A 6119-nucleotide genomic window follows, 5' to 3' on the forward strand; every position below is an offset into this window, starting at 1 on the left:
TTCTTCGAGATCTATTCGATGTAATACCTTTTTGCGGCATGTTTGCCGAGATCCGATGAACTGTGGATTTATGAGCAACATATCTATGAATATTATTTGAATCTCCTCTGAATTCTTATATGCATGATTTGATATCTTTGCAAGTCTAATCGAACTATCAATTTGGTTTGTCCGACTAGATTGATTTTTCTTGCAATGGGAGAAGTGCTTAGCTTTGGGTTCAATCTTGCAATGCTCGATCCTAGTGACAGAAGGGGAACCGACATGTATTGTATTGTTGCCATCGAGGATAACAAGATGGGGTTTTCATTATATCGCTTGAGTTAATTCCCCTAAATCATGTCATCTTGCTTAAAGCATTACTTTGTTCTTATGAACTTAATAATCTCCTGCCTCGTTGTTGTGCATCACCATGATCTTGCGTGTGCGTAGGATTTTTTTTGAAATTACTACGTTCGCAACAGTGGCATCCGAGCCAGGTTTATGCGTAGATGTTATATGCACGAGTAGAACAGAAAGGAGTTGTGGGCGTGGGTATATACATATTGCTTGCCGTCACTAGTTGATTCTTGATTCAGCGGCATTATTGGATGAAGCGGCCTAGACCGACATTACGCGTACGCTTATGCAAGACTGGTTCTATCGATGTCTTCGCACACAGGTGGCTAGTGGGTGTTCGTTTCTCCAGCTTTAGTTGAATCGGAATCAATGAACAGGGTTCTTTCTGAAGATTAAAAAGCAATCACTATACCGCGTTGTGGTTTTTTGATGCGTAGGTAAGAACGGTTGTTGCTCAGCCCGTAGCAGCCACGTAAAACTTGAAACAACAAAGTAGAGGATGTCTAACTTGTTTTTGCAGGGCATGTTTGTTGGGGAACGTAGTAATTTCAAAAAAAATCCTACGCACACACAGGATCATGGTGATGCATAGAAACGAGAGGGGAGAGTGTGTCTACGTACCCTCGTAGACCGAATGCAGAAGCGTTAGCACAACGCGGTTGATGTAGTCGTACGTCTTCCCGATCCGACCGATCCAAGTACCGAACGCACGGTACCTCCGAGTTCTGCACATGTTCAACTCGATGACCTCCCGCGAGCTCCGATCCAGCAAAGCTTCACGGGAGAATTTCGTCAGCACGACGGCGTGGTGACGGTGATGATGATGCTACCAACGCAGGGCTTTGCCTAAGCACCGCTACGACATAATCGAGGTGGATTATGGTGGAGGGGGGCACCGCACACTGCTAAGAGATCAATGATCAATTGTTGTGTCTTTGGGGTGCCCCCTACCCCCGTATATAAAGGAGGGGAGGAGGAGAGGGCCGGCCAAGGGGAGAGGCGCGCCTAAGGGGGGCAATCCTACTCCAAGTAGGTTTGCCACCTCTTTCCTAGTCCTAGTAGGAGAGGGGAAGGAAAGGGAGAGGAGGAGAAGGAAAGAGGGGGCCGGCCCCCTTTGCCCTAAACCAATTCGGTTTGGGCCTTGGGGGAGCGTGCCCCACACTCCCCTCGCTACCCTCTATTTCCACTAAGGCCTAATCCCCCCGGGGGTTCCGGTAACCCCCCGGTACTCCGGTATATGTCCGAAACCTTCCGGAACCTTTCCGGTGTCCGAACATAGTCGTCCAATATATCGATCTTTACTTCTAGACCATTTCGAGACTCCTCGTCATGTACATGATCATATCCGGTACTCCGAACTACCTTCGGTACATCAAAACACAAAAACTCATAATACTGATCGTCATCGAACTTTAAGCGTGCGGACCCTACGGTTTCAAGAACTATGTAGACATGACCGAGACACGTCTCCGGTCAATAACCAATAGCAGAACCTAGATGCTCATATTGGCTCCCACATATTCTACGAAGATCTTTATCGGTCAAACCGGATAACAACATACGTTGTTCCCTTTGTCATCGATATGTTACTTGCCCGAGATTCGATCGTCGGTATCTCAATACCTAGTTCAATCTCGTTTCTGGCAAGTCTCTTTACTCGTTCCGTAATACATCATCCCGCAACTAACTCATTAGTTACAATGCTTGCAAGGCTTATAGTGATGTGTATTACCAAGTGGGCCCATAGATACCTCTCCGACGATCGGAGTGACAAATCCTAATCTCGAAATACACCAACTCAACAAGTACCTTCGGAGACACCTGTAGAGCACCTTTATAATCACCCAGTTACGTTGTGACGTTTGGTAGCACACAAAGTGTTCCTCCGGTAAACAGGAGTTGCATAATCTCATAGTCATAGGAACATGTATAAGTCATGAAGAAAGCAATAGCAACATACTAAACGATCAAGTGCTAAGATGACGGAATGGGTCAAATCAATCACATCATTCTCCTAATGATGTGATCCCGTTAATCAAATGACAACTCATGTCTATGGTTAGGAAACTTAACCATCTTTGATTAACGAGCTAGTCAAGTAGAGGCATACTAGTGACACTATGTTTGTCTATGTATTCACACATGTATTATGTTTCCGGTTAATACAGTTCTAGCATGAATAATAAACATTTATCATGAAATAAGGAAATAAATAATAAATTTATTAATTCCTCTAGGGCATATTTCCTTCAGTCTCCCACTTGCACTAGAGTCAATAATCTAGTTCACATCGCCATGTGATTTAACACCAATAGTTCACATCACCATGTGATGAACACCCATAGTTCACATCATCATGTGACCAATGTTGAGGCATATCTCTCTCAAGGTAGTTTTGGTGATTGATGACAACATGTTTGCGGACTAATCATGTGCTTTGAGTAGTTCACAGATTCATCCTTGGCACGAGACGTTTTCTTCCCTTCGGAGTGTCATTCAAGACAGTGTAGCTCTTTCGTTTCTCTTTCGGTGGACTAGTTGCGTAGAGGGCACCATACTATCAAGATGGGGTCCGCTGGGGTATTGCTTGGGTGGAATCAACACGTACACATCATCTTCTCTCCCTCAGAGCTCTTCCACTTCTTTGGAGAGATCTCTTCTCTTTCTGTGTCCTGTCTGGGTTCCAGCGGTAGTACCGCGCAACCCAGCGGTAGTACCGTTGAGGAGTCACAAGCGGCAGTACCGCTCCGCAGCGGTAGTACCGCCGGTGACTCCATAGCAGTACTACCGCTGGCCTGCCTGGCACCACCGCCTCGTCCTCAGCCTGGACGGAGATATCTTCTATCTCTCTTGTCTGTGTCCCAGCGGTAGTACCGCCGAAGGGTCACAAGCGGCAGTACCGCCGGTGACCCCGCAGCTGTACTACAGCTGGGCTGTCTGGCTCCTACCGCCTCGACTCAAGGGCTCTTTTTCTCGTGTCAGGTTTTGCGGCACTAGTTGCGGCAGTAGAGGCGGTAGTACCGTTTCGGAGCGGTAGTACCACCCTTACCACCGCGGTAGTACCGCGCTGGGTCCAGATCCCTGCTGCTCTTCTCTGAGTGGCAGTACCGCTGGCTCAGCGGTAGTACCGCCCCCCCTTAGCAGTACTACCGCCCTGTGCGGGGCTAGTTGGTGGGGCAACGGTTGGACTGTTGCCCCCACTATAAAAGGGGGTCCCCTTCTTTCCCTTTGACTTACCTCTTCCCCCTCAAGCTCCATTAATGCTCAAGCTCCAATAATGCTCCAAGCTCCATTTTCGCCCGATCTATCTCTCTAGCCAATCAAACTTGTTGATTTGCTCGGGAGTGGTTGAGAAGGCCCCGATCTACACTTCCACCAAGGGATTTTTGATTCCCCCACTCATCCCTAGCGGATCTTGTTACTCTTGGGTGTTTGAGCACCCTAGACGGTTGAGGTCACCACGGAGCCATAGTCCATTGTGGTGAAGCTTCATGGTATTGTTGGGAGCCTCCGATTAAGTTGTGAAGATTGCCCCAACCTTGTTTGTAAAGGTCCGGTTGCCGCCTTCAAGGGCACCAATAGTGGAATCACGGCATCTCGCATTGTGTGAGGGCGTGAGGAGAATACGGTGGCCCTAGTAGCTTCTTGGGGAGCATTGTGCCTCCACACTGCTCTAACGGAGACGTACTTCCCCTCAAAAGGAAGGAACTTCGGTAACACATCCTCGTCTTCACCGGATCCACTCTTGGTTATCTCTTACCTTTACTTGTGCAAGCTCTTTAGTGTTACTTCTCTTGCTTGCTTGTATGCTTGTTGTTATTGCATCATATAGGTTGCTCACCTAGTTGCACATCTAGACAACCTACTTTGATGCAAAGTTTAATTTGGTAAAGAAAAGTTAAAAATTGGTAGTTGCCTATTCACCCCCCCTCTAGTCAACCATATCGATCCTTTCAATTGGTATTAGAGCCTCATCTCTTTATTAAGGACTTTACTGTCCAAAGAGTATGGTTGATACCGTAGACGGTGTGGAGAAACACTCCGGTGTGAATCCGGCCTCGTCTACGGGCGATGGGGGAACCTCGGTCTCTCGTGAGGAGTTCAATGTGGCCTTGGAGACATTGAAAACCTCCATGACGACCGAGGTTGAAAGCATGTTTACTAAATTTCTTGAGGGGCTTAAACTATCCACCGCACCGTTGAAAGTGGGTGACCCCACCGACAAGGTGACAGATGCTATCTCCGACAAGGGGGAAGGTAGTAGTGAAAAGGCTCCTTCTTCTAGTGGTAAAAATGGCACCGGCATCTTTGCTCATGTGGAACCATCACTTGTTTATGGTGGACCGATTCCTTCCACTCATTTGAATCATGCCGGTCCTCCCCCTAAGATTGTGAAAAATGAGGACTTTGATTCTTGGGTTTACCGCTTTAAACATCATTTAAATCATGTGAACACTAACCTTTGGAGAATCATTGAAGAAGGTTTCTATCCGCATGATCCAAGCAACTTCACTCCTCAAGAAGCCGCGGATAATCAATTCAATGAGAATGCTCTCTTCATCATTCAAGATGCAATCCCACCCGAAGACCTACCTCATCTTCGGCCCTTCGCCTTGGCCAAAGACGCATGGATTTGTGTTGTCTCCCTCTATCGGGGAAGCGCAAGCATTCAACGCTCCAACTATGAAGTGGTTCAAGATGAGGCCTATGAGTTTGCAATGAAAGAAGATGAAGAACCTCATGAGCTTTATCGGAGTGTAACCAAACTCGCGGTCTCACTCCGAGATCACGGGAGTAAGGACACGGATGACAATTGGATCAAGCGCAAATTCCTCAAGGCAATGATGCCCTACCACAAGGCCATGTCCTCCGTCATTCGTCAAAGACTGGACTTCCACACTTTGACCTCAAGCAAAGTGTTGGATGAGTTTGTGGCCATGAATATTTTGGACAAGACCGCCGACAATGCGGTGCTTCGTTCTCAAAGGGCAAAGAATCCCAACCTTGCATTGAAGGCCAAGCTCTCCATTGAAGAAGAAGAGGAAGAAGAGGAGAGCAACCCCGAGGATACGAAGTATGCATATCATGAACACATGGCACTCGCTTCAAGGCAATTTTGAAGCAAGAAAAACTCAAGGCCAAACTTTGACAAGAACAACTCAAGTGGCACGAAGAGCAAGCAACGTGTAAGGACTTGCTACAATTGTGGCAACGTGAGTCATTTTGTGGCGGAGTGCCCGTATGAGAAGAGGGAATACAATGGTGGCAAGCTCATCCGAAAGGACAAGGCCAAGTCGTTCCCCAACAAGAGCAACTTCACCAAGAAGACTCCTCCCAAGGCATTGGTGGTACAAGAAGAGTACAATGAGGATGACGCCGATGATGAAGGTGATGAGTCGGTTTCCATGGCCTCCGTTGCCATTGCGACGACTCCACGGGTGTCCCTCTTCGACTCACCCAATGAGAGCATCACCGCCAAATGCCTCATGGCAAAAGTCACCAACAAGGTAACCCCCAACATCAAAACTACCATCATTAATCATCCTTCTCTGACGGATAGCATTAATGAACTTGAGGGAGCGAATGTGGAGACAAATGAGTTTGAGGCCTTTATGGGCAAACTTAAGGGAAAATCCAAGAAGCACTTTGTTGCTCTCTTGGAACAACTTGGTGAAGCCAATGACATGATCGAGGCTCACAAAGACACCATCACTAAGATGGAAGAACATAGTCGTGACTATGCCGATGAGATTTCGGATCTTTCCAATGCTCTTGAGGAA

The sequence above is a fragment of the Triticum urartu genome, chromosome 5 (genome assembly GCF_003073215.2).
Source record: "Triticum urartu cultivar G1812 chromosome 5, Tu2.1, whole genome shotgun sequence".
NCBI classification, from domain to species: Eukaryota; Viridiplantae; Streptophyta; class Magnoliopsida; order Poales; family Poaceae; genus Triticum; species Triticum urartu.